This window comes from Nanorana parkeri, unplaced genomic scaffold (assembly GCF_000935625.1).
Source record: "Nanorana parkeri isolate BGI_ZX_2015 unplaced genomic scaffold, ASM93562v1 scaffold443, whole genome shotgun sequence".
Lineage (NCBI taxonomy): Eukaryota > Metazoa > Chordata > Amphibia > Anura > Dicroglossidae > Nanorana > Nanorana parkeri.
In genome coordinates, this window is record NW_017306711.1 from 24,360 (window position 1) to 45,086 (window position 20,727).

Below are 20,727 nucleotides of genomic sequence, written 5' to 3' on the forward strand. Positions count from 1 at the left end.
GGAGAAAGTGGGGCAGCACTAATCACATTGCATTTAAATTCTGTCACTAACTACTGTATAGAATATAAATCAGTATACACAGATAACTGAATATCACTATCTCAGCTTATTATGTATTTGGAAAAACATTCCCTTGTCTAAGAAATGTGGAACTTTGTCTGGCTTTATGTAACTCTGTGTTGCTTTAAGATTCCTACTATATTAAATAACCAAGCACAGCATAATGTCTATGTGAGATAATAATAGTAAATCCCATAAATGATAATCCTTCCAGAATCTACTGTGTGTTGCTTCTGATAATAAACCGCAAGCTCATACACCTGCTGTACACATAGACAGTGAGACTGAGCCAGTGTAACAAGAGACATGGTACATGAAATCATTCACATGTCCCTCATCAACTTCTTCTTGAGTTGAGGACCGATGACAAGCTTGTTTTGCTGTGTAATGCACTGGTTAAATCATTGCAGTAATTTTATTTTTACTTTCTCTAGTCAGTTATCAAAATGCAAATGCAGACACTATAGGATCACATCACTAATTCTGACCCTTTAAAACGTTCCTTGAAACCCATTGAAGGGAATTTTTACTTTCTCTAGTCAGTTATCAAAATGCAGACACTATAGGATCAAATCACGAATTCTGACCCTTTAAAACGTTACTTGAAACCCATTGAAGGGAATTTATTAAAACTGGAGCAGAAGAAATATGGACCAGCTGTGCATGGCAACCAATCAGCGCCTCTCTCCCATTTTCAAATCTTAACTGAACAAATTGAGGAGAGAAGCTGATTGGTTGCCATGCGCTTGGGCGGGAAACCGGCTTCCCAGCCAATCAGCATCGAGCCAGCTTCCAGGCCAATCAAGAAGCCTGGCGGTGAGTAATGACCCACCTCCCAGCTTCCTGATTGGTCGGCTCGATGCTGATTGGCTAGGAAGCTGGACCACCTTTAGCTTTAAATACGGCAGACATTCACCGTGGCATCGTATCCATAAGCTCATGCAATGTCACAACTAGACATGTGCAATTCGTTCCGGAAAAAATAGTTTTTCGGATGAATTTTCGTTATTCGGAGATTTAGATGTAATTTCCGAATAACAGAAATGACGAATGAAAATGAATCCGAAAACGAAATTTCGGACGAAATTCGTTAGCAGTAGTCTGTACGCATTTTCGTTTGTGCGCAAATTTTTGTTGCAGCAAAGTGACAATTTTTTTTTTAAACTACCGCTAACTAATTTAATCCGAATCCCGAAACGAGTTGACTTTCGGACCAGAATAAAAAAAAAAAAAATAACGCAAAATCCGAAACAAAACGGCACAAATGTTTTGCCGGTGCACATGTCTAGTCACAACATGTATTTCTGTCCAGAGCTGCATTAATTTTTCTCCAAGATCTTGTAGTGATGAATGGGTAGAGTCGGACCACTGTGTAAAGTCTTCTCCAGCACATCCCAAAGATTCTTTAATGGGGTTAGGCTGGGTTCACACCTGGGCGGATTGAATATGCGCGTCTTCCGCGCGTTTTTTTTACCGCGATTCGCGGTAAAAAAAACGTGCGGCAAACTCGCGTTTCCGAGGGATACTTGGCTGTATCCCAATGGAACCGCCCGACCAAAACGCCCCAAAGAAGTACATGTACTTCTTTGGGCGTAGTGCGGTTTCCCGTGCGTTCGTACTCGCGGAAAACCGCACAGATGGGAACCATACACATTGAAAATAATGGCATTTCCCTGCTTGAGCGGTTTTCAGCGAGTACGAAAGCGCGGAAAACCGCCTAGGTGGGAACCCAGCCTTAAGGTCTGGACTCTGGTGGCCAATCCATGCGTGAAAATGTCTCATGTTCCCTGAACCACTCTTTCACAATTTGTGCCTGATGAGTCCTGTCATTGTCATCTTGGAATTTGCCCAATGTGCCATCAGGGAAGAAAAAAATACATTTAACATTGCAGAAGCTAGACCTATTATCCAATGGAAGGCTCTGACCTATTTGCTTAGCTAAATCCAGGTGGTGACTTTTTTTGGGGGGGCAGGCAATGTATAATCCACAGTGCTTTTCTTGCTTTTGTTTGAGAATAATATGGGAGCAGAATGATGCTACCCTCTTCTTAGTAAGATGGTGTTCATGATGTACAGTAATTCGGTGCTTAAGGCATGTTGTTTGAAAAACAATGATAGGTCCCTGCACTAGAAATGACAGGATGGCCTTCTAGTCGACATTCATAGTGAGACTATCTCCAAACAGCCAACATTTATTTAGCCAATAAAAGTTTGATGACCACAGTGGAAAATACTGTCCGAGTACTAATACTTTGGTTGGATATGTAACATATTGGCATGTTTTCCTGTTTTACTAATACAAGGTTTACCCCAGCAATTTTACAACAATTCGCACCTTCAGCCATGTAACTCAAACAATTAGCACCAATCCCAGACTTTCTGGCACTATGGCAATTTGATTATGGAAATAGAACAGGTTGGTTTTACATAATCTCCCAACTCTCATCTTGTTTTTGGACAATCAACATCCGCCTTGACACAGCCCATGGTGATTGGACTAAAGTGATTGAGCTATTCATGTAGCTATTGACTCTACGATTTCTGTACAGTCAACTTTAGATTTACAAAAACTATGTAATATAAGGACCTACCTAAACTATCCAATCAATATGTATTCAGTCAGGCAGGACCTTGCACTACTTGTGAAAAGAGATGGTACAATCAGATTGTAACATGTGTGGTGAGCTTTAGCTCCATAGGGGTTGATGGTATTAGTAGCAAAACCTCTTCAACATTATAGAACAGGTCCAGACATCCGGCTCTGGCCAGGTCCAGTAAAAAAAAAAGAAAAGTGTTCTATTAAGCCTGACCTAATCGTGCTGGATCGGGGGTGATCTGATGTAAAAGGACACATGCCTGTTTACATCTGATTCCCCATAGACCGACATGGAGTCCGGTCACTTCAGTATTTTCCTCCATTGCATGATGGAGAAAAAAACTGGACAGACATAGATGTCACAGCGGTGACCTCTGATCCGTAGCACTCCGATCAGGAGGGGATCTGTGCAGGGACCCCTCCTGATCAGACAGTGTGAAAGGGGTCTAACTGGATTAAATGGTCATCACTTAATCTACCTGGAATTTTGCTTGATTGACACATGATGAGAAACACAGTTAGAAAAATTGTATCATTATTATTAGGGATGCACCGAGACTGTTTTTTTGGTATCGAGTACGAGTACCGATATATTGCTTTCATGTACTAATCGATAATGAGTACCGATATCGTTGCTTCAATGGCATAGAGCCGGCTTCCCAAGCAATCTAATTGCCCGAGAAGCTGGCTCCATGTTGTCTGGCCAGCTTGATTGTGCTTGGCCGGGAAACCGCTTTCCCAGCCAATCAGCATCGAGCCAGCTTCCCGGCCAATCAGGAGGCGGGTCATTACTTGCCTCCCAGGTTCTTCATCGCACAGGAAGCTGGCTCCATGTTCCCCTACAGCACTGCCAGTCAGAGAAAATCTTGCCCAGATTATCAGGAAGTCGGGCAGTGGATCATGACCCATCACCTGTCTTCCTGATTGCCTGTGAAGCTGGTGTCCTAGCGAAAGAACACCGGCTTCACTTGCTGAGACTGCATGGCTTCCTGACCATTTAGGAAGCTGGGCGGCGAGTCATGAAGTGCTGTCCGGCTTCCTGACTGGTAGGCCGGCACATCAAGACTTGCGTTCCCGCTTCCCGATTAATCAGGAAGTCATGCTGCCTAGCAACAATTAGGAAGTCGGGCGGCACGTCATGACCCGCCTCCCAGTTTACTGATTGGAACCTTGGATAATCCTATTGGATCTGATTGGATACTGATCAGGAAGCCAGGAGGCAGGTCATAACCCACCACCAGGCTTTCTGATTGGAAAGAAAGCTGACTCCATGCTCCTTCGGGGTTGCCGGTAAGAGGGAGATCTCCCTCTGACCAGAAGTCCCGGTACTCGCCCAAATACTCAGTATCGGCACTGATACCGATACTAGTATCAGCATTGGTGCATCCCTATTATTATGCAGCTTGTTATGTGAAATGAACATTTTCCATGAAATATGGAATACATTGAGGCATTACACCAGTGGATTTCATGAACGGCTACAGAAAACCTGTGCTGGGCTTCTAGTACTAGTCTCCTTTTTTAAAATGCTAGTTGCCTGGGCTTGTTTGATTCAATACGTCTGAATCACAGACTGGGAACAAGCATGCAGCAAACAGAACGCAGAATAAAGTCAGGATTTCTTACCTCTATAACTGGTTTCTACCTCTATACCTGACGAAAATATTGGTGCTGAGAGTCAGCCAGGTTCTCTTTAAAGAATGTGATAAGGGGAAAAGTAAAACATAGGGAGGAAATACTGGTATTCATTGTAGCCACCAATATTTCTGTCATTGTGTTTTCTAGTAGAAGTTAAAATGAAATGAAGGGTTTAGTCTGCCACTATGTACAACAAAGGAAATATTTGTCTCTAGGTTCTATATATGTAATCTGAATATAAATTCATATTGTGCATGTACCCTTTATAGAAGAGGTTCTTGAAGCAGAGGGAAATGTTGTATTAACCCTTGCAGTGGTGCTACCCCTGCTCCGCAAGGGTTAAAGGAGAACTATGAGATGAGTGCTTTTCACTCGCCTCATAGTTCTAGCCGACCTGTGACAATGAGACTGTCACAGGTCGGCTCAGTAGATCGGGAAGTGAGCGAACACATACCGGCGTCGCTCACTTCTCGATCCTGTCACAGCTCTCTGCCGTGACAGGGGAGGGGCTGGATTCCCCCTTCCCCGCTCCGATCCACCAGCGCTGACTGGCAGAACGGACGAGGGAGGGGGCGGGTACTGCTGGCTCTGCCTCTAGATAGGCAGAGCCAGCTGCCACTCATGCAGCTGGGCGGATCAGACATAATTGTCGGGATCCGCTTCAGCGGCGGCGTCTCAGTATACCGCGAGCTGTAGCTCGCGGTATATTGAGCTTAGGGTGACGGGAGGACGCTAGTTTGTGTCCTCCCGTTACCCTAAGGAGAACTATGGGGAAAAGCACTAACCCCATAGTTCTCCTTTAAGTGCTCATTTTGGCCTAAGGTGGAAAATAAAGTTATACTCACCTGATCCTCGGAGCCAGACGACTGTCACAGCGTTCCCTGAAGCCTGCCTTCTCCACTGCAGCAATGGTATGTCCCTTAGAGTCCTCGCATCCTGTACACTGTGTATAGAAGGTGATGACTCGGGGATCCTTAGAACTCTGCAATGGAAGGTTAGAGGCGCTATAGGGACCGGTTCTGAGGATCAGGCGAGTATAAATTTGTCATTTTCTTCCCTAGATCAGAATGAGCACTTAACCCTTGCAGTGCGGGGGTAGCCCTATTGCAATGGTTAGTTAAAAACGTCCCCAGAGTTCTTCTGTAAACTTTTTAATCTGCAAATCCAAATAAGACATTTCTTACCCTACTGGAACCCAAAAAGAGAATTATTACCAAAATGTCAGTAAAGCCAAACAAAGACGAATAAGAATAACATTGCGAGTGCTCTTCACCATTTCTGTAAGCTTTAGTAAAGCCAAGAGACAATATTTCTCTGTCACATTTTTTGTTACATTTTTAGCTAGTGTCTCTTCACCTCAATCATTTCAGTAATTCCCTCCCCACCTCCACCTTGCATGCTCTCTAGTCCACATACATGTCTGTGCTGTCAGTCATATCTGATTCATTGTGTTCCAGGTTGTGAGACGGGTGCTGCTGTCCTAGATGTGAATATTTATTATGTTTTCATAATTTGGAAATTAATAATGGGTGTGATAAGCTGAAGTGATATTTTAGTCAAAAAGTTTTTAATGTATTTCAAATGCTGATTGAATCACTTACAACGGATGCTGCCTCTTGATGTTTAAAAGTTTTAGCTTCCTGAAGAATCAGCTGGACCCCTAAGTACTGGTCCTGATATCCTGTTGTAGAGTGGCTCCTTTCCCTTGCAGGGTCCTATGGAGCCACCCTTGTGTGTGTTTGTGCCTTCACAAACACATAGGCACAGCTAGGCTAGACACTTTTCTACTCCCCCTTCCTACTTTATTCCTCCTCCCTTCTCCAAGCTAGTAGATGAACAGCTGCCGGAGACTTTGCTGTCCTTTGTGATCTTGTGCTGGACAGGAAGTTCAGTGAAACAAAGCTGAGAGAGAGAGTCGGAGTCAGCTGTGTGGAAAATGATGACTATAGATGCTTGGGCAAAAAAAATAAAGAAATATTTGGGCAATATATGTGTGTTTGATCTGGATTCGTTATTGGAAAAAAAGTTCTAAGCGTTTAATACAACTTTAACTGGATTATTTATAGGCTACATTTCAGAACGCATAGATAACATAGATAATGAAGTGTGGACAAAGTGCTCTTAGATAAATTAGGCTACAGTTGGCACACAGTCATGCAGAGACATCACAATTATGCCTACAACCCATAGTTTAAGAAACCCTGCTTTGTAGGAAAAGAAGCTTACACCAGCAGGTTCAGTTTGTGTGAGGAGGTGAGGAGTTCTTCACTAAGACTATCAGAGTTGGCGAGCCTACATTTTGGCCTTACTGGACAAAGTAATGGGATCAGTTTGCTGTAGAGACTCATAGATGCCACCAGAGCCATGAGTACCCTGTATTTCTGCATATGGGGGAACACATGGCACTTCCCGTCTGATGTCTGAGCAGCCAATCACAGACATGTGTAAATAAGAAATCAGCTTCCATAGGAATTCATGTGGCCTGGCAGTGGGTGTGGATATTGGGGAAAAGCAGAGGAGGTAAGTATATGTTCCTCAGTGTCTCTACAATAAACTTTTATGGCAAAGAACAGGTTCATTTTACCAATCAATGTAACTTTTTTTGATCGCAAAAGTCATTTGGTATTTGGTTTAAATCTTGAGAGCCAACAGGCAATAGTAAACGTACTGGGAAAGACCTTCTCTCTTCTCCATAGAAAAGACGCAATGATTTCTCCATGAATGCACCACATATAAAAAAGTTAATAACATCAGGAAGTTTCAGTGGGGTGTGGTGGTATGCGGATTGATGGGCAGATTCTCACCACCCGTAGTAAGAAATTTGACAACAGGCTAGTTTGGATGAAACACTAGAGACAGTTTGCAACAAAGAAAATTGGGTTTGCTAAAGCTTGTAGTCAGAGGTGTCCCTAGAATTTTCGCCACTGGGGGTGCACGTTACCTCTTGCGCTATCCGTCGTCCCGCTTAGCTAACTGATGTCACTGGTTGCCAGGAGCTGGGCAGGACGCCGGACAGAGTTTCACAGGTTGCTAAGAGCTCTTAGCAACCTTAAAATGCTCTGGCTGCTAATGGGGCAGCAGGTACACCTGCAAAAAACCGCCCCGAGGCATCACCCGCTGTACCTCTGTTACCTGCCGGCGGCCATCTTGGTGATGGACCCTGGCAGAGAGAGGAGGGACGTTCACCTGGCGGGTCCCCTCTTCTCTTGAGCAACTGTCGGGCTCTTGGTCCATGACCGAGTGCCCAACTTTTCAGAGGGGGTGACACCAAAATGACTGTCAGTCAGTCATTTTGGTGTCACACCCTCCGATGGTGTCACCTGGGTGCGGGCCACACCCCTCTTCTGACGCCACTCTCTGTTAATATGGGCTTCAAGGAAAAGCCTTATCAAAACATAAACCATCATTCAGTATCGGTGGACTCTTATTGTGTTGTAGTATGATCTGTTCCTTGTAGCAGTCAATGAACAGTCACTATTAAACCTCTATAGATTATCATTTGGAAAAAGCAGATATAAATTAGTATAAAAATATGGAAGAGTGAATACTGACCATAAAAGTTTTCATGGGGACGGGGGAGAGGTTGGGGACAGTTGTTCTAGTACCGTTGAATTTCACATTTTATCCGAGTAGCTTGGTTTTCCCCTAGGTTTTCCTTCAGTTTAGTGGCACCATGTAGTCTAAGTAGTAGTTCTTGATTAAACTCCAACATTCTGTGAACTATGTTTTATTCCAGATGTGAGCTTTCACTTACAGAATGTTCGCATTCTCTAAATTCAGCTTCCTCAAGCCTGCCGCACTGGTGGGTTAAACACTTGTAATATAGTAAATATGCACTCATAGCAAATACTCGCAACTCAAGTGGTAATCTGACAAAATGTCCAGGGGGAATTACATCACCTGGATAAGCACTGGATGGTGTAATTTCCTGTGACATGGAATTTTTATATTTCTTTCGACTTGCAAGAAAAAGTGTGGAAAATCTACAAAACAGACTTCATCCACACATTTTAATTTCCTTTTCAGTCTTTTACTAAATACTTGCAAAAGTGCGTCTGTTTGGATACAGAAGAGATTATGTAACAAAACCATTAAATATTTTAAAGCTGATTTCCAAGCACATGTACAACAAAAACAACAATTATGACCATGTTGTGGTGCTGAAGAGCATAGGTGCTCTTCAGCACCAGATCTGGAACGCAGTGCATTGTGTTTTGCCACATTTTTACCACCATTTTTCCATGTTTGGGGAGTTTTTTTGGAGGGTTTTCTAGCTTAAAATGATCTTACAGGTGCATTCCAGTGCATTTGTATGTGTTTTTGATGCGCTTCTATGTGTTCCAGTTCTTTCCAGAAAAAAATAGACATGTGGTATTTTTCTGGAACGGACTGCGCTGGTGTGAACAAAGGCCAGAAATAGCATAAGGATATTTTAGGATGCATTTTGGGTCCGGAAACAATCTGGTCTGGCCTGAAGATGATACGGACATGGTGTGAATGGGCCCTAAGGGAACCCTATGACAACATTGAAAAGGGAATCTCTTGCATATATGCTATAGCACGGGTAGCCAAACTCCGGCCCTCCAGCTGTGATGGAACTACAAATCCCATGTGGCATTGCAAGATTCTCAAAGCTACAGACATGACTCCCAGAGAGAGATGCATCATGGGATTTGTAGTTTCACCACAGCTGGAGGGCCGGAGTTTGTCTACCCCTGTGCTATAGTGTATATAGTAAAAACTTACACTGGGGCATTTCGTCATCTTAAAGTCACATAAAAACCATGTTTATCAAAAAGAAATATTTATTTCTGACCGAAACTGTCTGTGACATGCTGATAAGACCTTCAATATGTGATAGCATGGGGCTGGGGCATCATGTGGTTATATTCCTTCATGGCAGCACAAGATGAACAAATTAAAAAGCTGGTGAAAGCAGATAATGCAGCTTCATCGAAGGCATATCTAGGAAGGTGACTTGCTCCAGCTGTCATTTTTGCAATGTAATTTTTAACTTCAGTAAATATTCACTGCAGCTGGTAAGTCAGCAAGGCATGTGGGTGCAGATTATTACCTCAATTCCTCTCAAAGTATTACTGCAGTCTTCACCACATAGGAGGGTTCAATGTCTTCATTTCCCATCAGGATAGTAAGTGATGGGAAATCTCTAAAAGAGGAACTTTACCCATTTCTTTAAAATAATAACAAACACACCTTTAGAAATGTTTAGTAATGACAATCTACAAACACATACTTCTAGATAATTGCAGACTTTGTATTCTTTGCATTCCATTTCTTTTTTGTTTCTCAGTCTTCCGATGGTGGCCATTTTAACTAAGGGCAGATTAATATATCCCTTTACTTCCTGGATCTCTGGCACATGTGACCATGCACATCATCTCAGGGGAGAAAAATGCCTTTGCCTGAGATTTCCCATGAGATTACAGATGAGATTTCCCAGCAATGCTCTGCTGATGTAACCTTCCCAGGATGCAAAGCTTGGGCACATTACATCATTTGTGCCAAAAGTGGACCAGGAAGTAGATGATCTCTATTTGTAAGTAAATAAAAAACATGTTTGTTTAACTAATGAATGTAAGATGATGTGATTTTTAATGAAAGGGGGTAAAGATCCACTTTAAAGTATTAATAAACTCCCAAACCTTGTTTTAATAATAAATCCAGATCAAACCAATATTAATTGCCCGGCCAATTATTTATTTACAATATTTTTTTGGCCCAAGCACTTAAAGTCATCATGTTTCCAAACAGCTCCAGCTCTCTCAGCTCAGTTTCCCTGAACTTCCTGTCTAGTACAAGCTCACAAGGGACAGCACAATCTCTAGCAGCTGTCCATCTACTAGCTTGAAAGGAAGGAGGACCAGGGAGCATTGAAGTTGCTTGCCTTGCTGTGCCTATGTATTTGTGGAGGCACACACAGCTTGCAAGCACACATAGGACTCTGCCAGGGAAAGGAGCCACAGTAAAACAGGATATCAGGGCCAGGCCAAAAGGGACCGGCTGATTCTGCAGGAAACTAAAACTTGTAAACATCAAAAAGCAGCGTCCATCGTAAGTGATTTAATCAGCATTTGAAATAGCTTAAAAGCCTTTGGACTTTATTATCAATTTAAGTCATGACACAGGCTGAAGCAAAACGCTTCTTTTTAAATAAAATGGGGAAGAGTTAGAATTTCTCTAGAGAAGAGTTAGAATCACTCTAGAGTCTTTATCAGTTTGATTACTATCTGCATCTTTCTATACCAGGGGCAACTGCTCCTCTGATTCCATTTCTTGCCATCCCAGGTTGTCACAGAGAAAGGAAAAGAGGTTAAATCTCCCTAAGAGGGTCAAGTTATAAAAACGTATTTATTCTTAACAAATCTATCCAAACCTAAAAAAAAAAAGGTTTTGGCTGGAGTTTTAAAACAAATTCTTCAATATGCTGGCATTGAAATATAATTATCAAATGTGGCAAATTGATAAATGTGGATGTTTTAATCTAATATAGGCATTGCGCAGCCAAGCAGTGTACATTCTATGGACAAAAAGGATATATGTTAATTTGTAAAAAAATTAAATGTACTCCCGGGGAAATCAAGTATGGGAGTAAATGTCCTCTAAATGTCCTAAGTGTTCCTGAAAGCAATGCTTATCTTTCTGGGAGGAAATGGCTGAATGACTCTAAAAGGTCATTGTATTCTGGGGTATGTATAACTAGTTAGGAGCGACATCATTTTCTTTTTCTTTTAGATTTTTATTAGGTTTTTACAGTGCATAATTTGCAGAATACAAGGTTATGTTCTGATCATACAATACACGGTCTTAGGGCCTTTCACGGTATAGCATATGCTGCAGCCCACAGCCGCTGGGAGGTGCATTGGGGTACCATTCAAATGCATGATAGCACACGCTAGGTGTGCTGTGTAATGGTAACGTACAGTACATTTACCGCAACACTATAGTGTGAACGGGCCCTTACACAGTATTAGTAGGAGCATTGAAAATACATGCCAAATGTAGTAACACAACTTGTGAGTAGGCCCACCTAGTGTTAGCCAAATGAGAGTAAACTCTTCCAAAGTCTAAATCAAAGTGTTATTGTCTGGACCTCGTATTTATCTTTCCACTAATATAAAGATGCATGAATGACATACAAAGCAAAAGAGAAAGAAGATGAAGACAGAAACAGTTAAAATAGTACATACAACAGAAATGAGGGAGTGGGGAGTAGAAAAGGGGTGGAGTGGAAATGGGATATCAGGTAGGTAATAGGGTAGGAGACCGGGGGGAGGACTCGCACAGGAGTACCTTCAATCTCACAATTAGGAACTCCTGGTAGGTAGCAGAAAATGTCTAACTCAAGGGGCTCATATTTTATTGAAAGTGGCCATCTTATCTAAAAGTTTTGCTGTCATCTTTTCAGATATCTTGGTCTCCTTTATCTGTCTCTTGACCTTATGAAAGCTGAAGGTCTGCAATTTTCAGAACTTAGAGATGGTGTGCTTAGTAGCAATGGAAATAAAGGTTAGATACTTACATTGTTAGGGAGAAATGTGTTCCGGTTTCCTATTGAGTAAGGGCCTGGGGTGGGTGGGTGACCAACAAATTATATTAATATGTGCATACACATCCGACCATAGAACTTGGGCCACAGGGCAGCGTCACCACATGTGCATATAAATGTCCGAACCTGAACATTTATGAAAACATGTTGGTGGGAACCCTGGACAAAATGTATATTTTCTGGCTAGGAATAAGTACCAATACATTCCAAGAGCAGGACTTGTTTTCCCATATCTGTGTTCACATCTTCTCACCCAAAGAACAACCTAGATCCTTTTTCCATTTCACATGTGTCGGAGGCAACCTAATGGCGAGATTGAGGCAATGTATATAGAGCAAGGCAATAAAACCTGGACTGTGTGGATCACCCCTACATTTAAGGCCAAACTGTGTACACATAGGGGTCTATTCACAAAGCTGCCGAAGGATCTGGCCGATCCTTCGGCTAGCTTCGGCACCAGGACCCCTTCGGTTCAGGAGAACCGAGGGGGTGACTAGATTGTCGCGGTTTAGCAGAGGTACTAATGAAATTCCTACTCTGGAGAGCGCTGAGTGAAAGCGCTCCGAGGCAGGGAGCTTGCACTTGCCCCAGAAGCATTGAAAGTGTTTCATGCCGTTCAAGTAAAAAACTTGTAAAATAGAGTAAGATTGAATTGGCACCAGCTTCTGAAAGAGTCCGGCGAGTCAATACACTGAGCAAAAAAAAGGCTGTACAGATAGGACAACAATGAAAGGAGAGACATAATTTTCAACAATTTGGTGAAATCTGAGTTTGTGTTCATCCTGTACCTTTAAAATAAATAATAGCATTCATTTACAGGGTTATTCACAAAAGGGTGAAGGGTTTGGAGAAGGCAGGAGAAGTAAACAATCTAGGACAACATAGCTGATTTGGAAAAATTCTCCAATTCAGCTCACTTTCCGGTTCAGCTATGTTGTCCTAGATTGTTCACTTCTCCTGCCTTCTCCAAACTCTTCACCCTTTTGTGAATAACCCCCTTAATGTTCCACTGCTGAGAATCTTAATACGACTTTGCTAAAAATCATAGCCACCATCTAACTGGACTGCACTCTGCCCTTGATACCTTCCATCACATGGCCAGTTAAAGCACAGGGTCCTACACAACAAACGGGGCCCACAAGTAATATACAAAGTGAGGTCTAAAATGTGCATTGTCAGTTCCAGAAAGTAAAAATATGGGTGTGTTTTATAGGGGTTAGGTTACATAGTGATAACAGCATAACCACCAACCCACCGCAATACTATAACACCTGACACAATTAGCAACATAACACAGATACCGTAACTTGAGGGAATACTCTGCTGGGAGATAGATAGTTACAGAAAATGTGCATTAGAAGAGATCAGCATTTCTTGCCCCAGCCCCATTTTTAGAATCATAAATACCCCCTGTATGTTTAATATTACTTGCCTGAGCAGGTGTTGGTTCCTTCAGCCCAGCTATAGAAAGAGGGAGTCTTTCAGGACAACAATGGAGTAAGTTTCTACAAACAAGCATGGCGGGAACCTTACCTTTTACCCTGAATACTGGCAGCAGGCCACACAAAGTATAGCTACTTGTCTGTGTTTCTGTCCATATTATAACAAATCAACCAGTGCCAGGTGGGATTCTTATTAAAACTGCTGCAGGTATATCTTCAACCACAACTATATGGTTGTGCCCAGTTTTCGCTAACCACACCCACTTTTTCCATTCCCTGTATATGAATTGTCCTTCTTGGTCAAGTTCAGAAGTTGGGAGGTATGCCATTACACTCAGCACATCACACCATGCACCCCATTACACTTGAAACACCTTATTATTCACCCCAAATACACTCAGCCTTCCACATCATACTCTCCAGCACATCCAGCACTCCACATCATACTCCTCAGTACTCCACATCATATTCTCCAGCACAACCAGCAATTCACAGCGTATTCTCTGAGATTTATCACTTGTGTCTAGGCTATTGATGAAATCTTTATGTCATTCCATTTTTTAATATATTCACAGTAACTTATTCATACGCCTATTTATGGCACACCAAGTCATTTTTAGTACACCTATTCATTGATTTGTATCACGAATTTATATACATTTATATATATTCTATTTTTTACACTCACTTGGCGGATTCACTATTTCACCAATAGACCATTTATTAGTTCTAGCGATTCTTTCTAGGAATTATTTATTCACCTTTTGTTTATTTTTTCATCCTGCACATTGTTACAATATCATTTGTATCACTCACTTACACGAAATGTATTGAAAGTGTATCTACTTGCTCATTTTATTTGCAGTAATATCACAACTATTGATACACCTATCTATCTTTCACTATTTGTTTATTCAATATACCGTTTTGATCTTCATTCTCACCACTATCAACCACAATATTTATTTATTAATTCCAATCTTGTTTTTCACGCTGTGCAGTTGTATATGAGAATTTATAAACTTGTTTTTTTGGCATAGCAGCTAGAACTTTATTTTATTTATTTTATTTGACCTATTCTATTTTCCTGAGTGCAGATTGATGGTATTTACTGATATTAAACATCAGAACTCTGTAAATATGTATTTAAACTGTGCATTTAGCTTTTGCCAGGAGTTATAATTAAATGTAACGTGCTTTGCCCAAGCAGGGCAAAGCAGCAGGTTTACTTACACACTGGCTCCTGAAGCTTCTTCTACTTACATATCTATGGCCCCCCTTCGCTCCATTGGGCCGCCAATAGCAAGAGAGGAAGCCCTGTTGTGACATTGAGTTTACACATGGCTGAGGACTATCTAATTCTCCTCATGTGACAGAGTTCGTTGCTTGAGTGGCCAATCACCACACAGCAGCACTGTCATGTGGGAGGAATGGGGTAATGTGTTCCTCATGTCTGGAAGTACCAAATATTTTTCTTTGGCCCTTGTGGCCAAATGGAGCAACAGAAGAGCTAAGAGAAGGACACTATAATCTGCTCTTCTTCTCTGGCATAGCATTGTAAGCAGGAGAGGAAGTGATTGTAAATTCCTGTAATAGAGTCCTGAATAGCAGTGAAAACCCGACAGGGGATCCGGCTCTTCCCCACTCTATCCAAAACTAAGAAAAATGTTTTGATGAACATACATTTTAAAGCTCAGCTTCAGGTATATATTATTATGCATACTTGCATTGGTCCAGCTTGACCCAATGTAAGTAGGCATATGCCATACCTGATTGGTCGCTGGGGATCCTGTAAAGCAGGAGCCCAGAGTTGCTTTAACGCTGGCCACAAGCTTTGGTGTATGCTCAGTGGTTCCACTCTGCGCTCAAAACACAGGGGGCCCTCCCCCTCAGCCATTCAGAGAATGCCTAGTATTTTTATCAATGAATACAAGGTGTTCTCTGATTGGGAAAGGGACGGATCGTGATGTCACCTCTCCTCGTCCAATCAGAGAATGCTGTGGCTACTACTGTGCTTTACAGGATCTCCAGCAGCAGATCAGGTATGGCATATGCATTCATACATTGGACCAAACTTAACCAATGTAAGTATGCAAACTACCTGAAGTTCAGCTTTACGTTAAAGTTTTGAGTTAGATCTAGAGGTTGTGCTCAGGTTAACAGTTAGGCTACGGGTAGAGGATTGTGTTTATGGGTTCATTTGAAGTCTACAGCTAGGGGGTAGGTTCAGGGAAGTAGTAAGTCACTTTATTGCGCATTTTCTGGTGTAATATCACAAACTTAGGATGTGAATTTTAGTGGCGCCAAACTTTTATGGGGTCTATTTATAAACAGTTCACCGAGCTATTCACCCTCCAAATCTCTGTGACTGTTCGGTTTGTGCGAATAGAGGCAAAAATTAACTTTTTAGTATATTTTATTTTCTTTACTTTTAAATACTTATTTCCTATGCTCTTCAGCTCCATCAAGTGGCCTTGTTACGGTATTTTCCAAATGTTACATTCGACCTAAAAGAAAATATACTAAGAACATTCGTTTTTGCCTCTATATGCACAGAACGAACATTCAAAGAAATTTGCACTGCAAATGGCTCTGCAAAAAGTTTATAAATAGACCCCTTAGTGTATGTGAACCTTTGCGAGTCCTTTTTTATTTTTTTATAAAAAGCATTCAAATACATTTACACATCCGGTGAAACTGCCAGCCCCCTTCATCCTTCTGACCACATTAGGCCTGGAAACAGATCCGTCCAAGCATGGTCAGTTTTAATCTGTGCCTTAAGCTTGGGAGCTACATGACATGGCCACGCACAGCGTGCCTGTACCTCCATGGTCAGTTTGCTGCTAACCAGCCCACAATCCCCCCTTCACTGTCCATCCCTGCCTTCTGCATGGGAGCTTCAAGGTGATATGTGGCCTGCACTCCCGTTTTCTGGCTTATGCTGAGTGTCCCCCTGCACAGTTGAGTGACAGCGGCTGGGATGTGAGACGTCGGCAAATGCTGCCAATTGTCTCCAGGAGTCTCCATCCCCACCCCTTGAAACCCAGGATGCAGCTCCCACATAGCAATCATGTGACTGCTTGTAAACATTGGGGGGGGCGAGGTATTTATAACGTTTTTGTGTTTTTTGTTAAGTAAAAAAAGGTTTGCCTTAGATTACTCTCTACCTGATTCAAAGCATTTTAATGTAGACAGTTCACATACACTTTAAAGGGGCCAAAAATGCAGCGCCCATTTTATCTCAACTAAAAATAACACACAGTGTACCAGTGCGCCCTATATTTAAAAAGTGATCTATATTTCCTATCTAAAAGGGAGTTACTAAGCGATGGATAACAAATATAAGTGAACTTTCGCACAGGTGTTGCATATTACAGTAAAAGTATATAACATTACTAGATCCTCAGGTCCAAGCATAAGATACTACGTTGAGTGGTCTGCTTATAATTAGAAAGATGAGTGGCTATTCAGTGAATAGTTTGTTGATGTTCAACAAGCAACTGTGTCTAAGATGATGTCAGCATAACTAACTGAAAGATAACATTAGCAAAGTTGGGTGCGACGAACATCACTCATAATGAAGATGTATGTAGTTCAATATGAGGCGGCATGCCAACTGAGTAGTCCCTGGCACAGCTAGCAATGCCATATTGCCATATAAGAGTTCATTTGTAATAAACAAAGCCAAGAAAAGCAGAATCATTGCTCAATAGGAACTTTTCAGATAATCACTATTATTTTTCTTGTAGTTTGGAAAAAGTAAACTTTTGATTTAGTGCCGTAGGCTGTTCACCATATTTCACCCCAAATGTAGACATTGCTAAAGTTATGGTTAGCTAGATTACATTCTGAACTGATTTATTATAGCACTGGATCTTATAGAGCAGTGCTCACTTGCGTATACCATTGCATTTGCTTCCTCCAGAAGAACTCCAGGTTCATAAAAATAACCCTTGCAATGGGGCTACCCCCGCACTGCAAGGGTTAAACAATTGTTTTGGTCTAGGGGCCGGAATAAAGCAGCTATATTTTCCTGATCCTCGGTCCTGCACCAGCCAGCGCTTTTTCTCTCCCCCTCCACACCAGCTATGTCCTTTGGAGTCTTCCCATCTAAGTCAATGGACCCGCATTAGACATGATGACGTCAGGAGTCCTTAGACTGCCGAAGGCCGGGGAAGAAGAGGCTGTGGGGACCGGACTTGCAGCCAGGCGTGACTGACGATCAGGTGAGTATATTTTCTTTATTTGCACCCTATATTTAAATGAGCAGTTAAAGGAAAACTATGAGCTGAGTGATTTACACGTTATCCTCATAGTTAGAGCCAACCTGTGACAAAGAAGCTGTCACAGGTCAGCTCTATCGATCGGGAAGTGAGCAGATACATGCACGATCTGCTCACTTTTCGATTGTCTCCCTGCAGTGAGTGGTGACTGTCAGTCACCACTCCCCGCAGGGATCCCCTCTCCGATCCTCCAGTGCTGAGTGGAGGAATGGACGGGGGAGAGGGCGGGCACAGCTGGCCTCTAAATAGGCAGAGCCAGCTGGTTGGATCTCAGCAGTAATGTCAGGATCCATCCCGGCTGCGGCGCTCACAGAATATCGTGGGCAATAGCTGTAACGCCTGTATGGACTGATGTAGTGTGGATCGCAGCTGCGGAGGCTTTTCAGGTATGGAACCCTGGTTTCACTCTCTCAGTTTTAACAGAGAGTTAGGGTTCCTCGCATCACAGCCTCAGGTTAAATAATAAGGTAACGGAAAAGGTTCAACTACACAAACTAGGGTTGAGGAGTGGTGGTAAATGATAAATGGCCAATGTGACTGCAGGAGTCCACAGATATGCACAATCTGAAGCAAGTATAAACCCCCCCTAGCAGCTTAAGCCTATGCGGGCGATATTTTAACAGTCCAGATGACAAGAGGGTGCAACTGCACTCAGTACTTGCGATTTGTGAAAAACTGGCTCAATGGGAGAAGCAGGGGTTCCTCGGTGGTTTCCGGATCCGGTGAATGTTGGAGGGCACAATCTGGAGGCAAGTGGAGGGTCCCAGGAGACAGCAGGCGTTTCTGCTCAATTCAGGAACGCCATGCTGTCTCAACTGGCCGTTTAAATAGGCCTCCGTTTGACAGGAGGAGCCGAGCGACCTCTCGGCGCACTTCCGCATTCCACGGTGGAACGCACGCGGTCCCGAAACCCGGAAGTGAGGAGCGTGCGCTCCACCCTGGAACGCAATCGGCCCAGCGAAGGAGCGGCTGGCTGCCGCTTCCTCCTCCCCTGCCCGCAGGTGACGGCGGCGGCCGTTACAATACTACGTTGAGTGGTCTGCTTATAATTAGAAAGATGAGTGGCTATTCAGTGAATAGTTTGTTGATGTTCAACAAGCAACTGTGTCTAAGATGATGTCAGCATAACTAACTGAAAGATAACATTAGCAAAGTTGGGTGCGACGAACATCACTCATAATGAAGATGTATGTAGTTCAATATGAGGCGGCATGCCAACTGAGTAGTCCCTGGCACAGCTAGCAATGCCATATTGCCATATAAGAGTTCATTTGTAATAAACAAAGCCAAGAAAAGCAGAATCATTGCTCAATAGGAACTTTTCAGATAATCACTATTATTTTTCTTGTAGTTTGGAAAAAGTAAACTTTTGATTTAGTGCCGTAGGCTGTTCACCATATTTCACCCCAAATGTAGACATTGCTAAAGTTATGGTTAGCTAGATTACATTCTGAACTGATTTATTATAGCACTGGATCTTATAGAGCAGTGCTCACTTGCGTATACCATTGCATTTGCTTCCTCCAGAAGAACTCCAGGTTCATAAAAATAACCCTTGCAATGGGGCTACCCCCGCACTGCAAGGGTTAAACAATTGTTTTGGTCTAGGGGCCGGAATAAAGCAGCTATATTTTCCTGATCCTCGGTCCTGCACCAGCCAGCGCTTTTTCTCTCCCCCTCCACACCAGCTATGTCCTTTGGAGTCTTCCCATCTAAGTCAATGGACCCGCATTAGACATGATGACGTCAGGAGTCCTTAGACTGCCGAAGGCCGGGGAAGAAGAGGCTGTGGGGACCGGACTTGCAGCCAGGCGTGACTGACGATCAGGTGAGTATATTTTCTTTATTTGCACCCTATATTTAAATGAGCAGTTAAAGGAAAACTATGAGCTGAGTGATTTACACGTTATCCTCATAGTTAGAGCCAACCTGTGACAAAGAAGCTGTCACAGGTCAGCTCTATCGATCGGGAAGTGAGCAGATACATGCACGATCTGCTCACTTTTCGATTGTCTCCCTGCAGTGAGTGGTGACTGTCAGTCACCACTCCCCGCAGGGATCCCCTCTCCGATCCTCCAGTGCTGAGTGGAGGAATGGACGGGGGAGAGGGCGGGCACAGCTGGCCTCTAAATAGGCAGAGCCAGCTGGTTGGATCTCAGCAGTAATGTCAGGATCCATCCCGGCTGCGGCGCTCACAGAATATCGTGGGCAATAGCTGTAACGCCTGTATGGACTGATGTAGTGTGGATCGCAGCTGCGGAGGCTTTTCAGGTATGGAACCCTGGTTTCACTCTCTCAGTTTTAACAGAGAGTTAGGGTTCCTCGCATCACAGCCTCAGGTTAAATAATAAGGTAACGGAAAAGGTTCAACTACACAAACTAGGGTTGAGGAGTGGTGGTAAATGATAAATGGCCAATGTGAATGCAGGAGTCCACAGATATGCACAACTGAAGCGAGTATAAACCCCCCCTAGCAGCTTAAGCCTATGCAGGCGATACTTTAACAGTCCAGATGACAATAGGGTGCAACTGCACTCAGAGTACTTGCGATTCGTGAAAACTGGCTCAATGGGAGAAGCAGGGGTTCCTCGGTGGTTTCCGGATCCGGTGAATGTTGGAGGGCACAATCTGGAGGCAAGTGGAGGGTCCCAGGAGACAGCAGGCGTTTCTGCTCAATTCAGGAACGCCATGCTGTCTCAACTGGCCGTTTAAATAGGCCTCCGTTTGACAGGAGGAGCCGAGCGACCTCTCGGCGCACTTCCGCGTTCCACGGTGGAACGCACGCGGTCCCGAAACCCGGAAGTGAGGAGCGTGCGCTCCACCCTGGAACGCAATCGGCCCAGCGAAGGAGCGGCTGGCTGCCGCTTCCTCCTCCCCTGCCCGCAGGTGACGGCGGCGGCCGTTACAATAGCTCACTATATACTGAGCTTTGGGTCACGGGAAGACGCTAGTATATGTCCTCCCGTGACCCTAAAGAGAACTATGGGGAAAAACACTTACCCCATAGTTCTCTTTTAACCGTTTCAGTGAGGGGCTAGCCCCTCTGCAAGGATTATTTTTTTTTAAATCCTGGAGCTTTTCGTGAAACTTTTGGGAAACGCAGCATTGCCCGTGTGAGGTGTCTGAACTGCTTTTTTGCTC

General features: G+C 43.2%; 1 protein-coding gene across 1 annotated transcript in view; it reads left to right on the forward strand.

Annotated features, from left to right (window-relative positions):
* Positions 1-20,727, forward strand: part of SYNM (synemin) — a 39,234-nt gene that overhangs the window by 3,492 nt on the left and 15,015 nt on the right. The gene's annotated exons all lie outside the window — the stretch shown is intronic.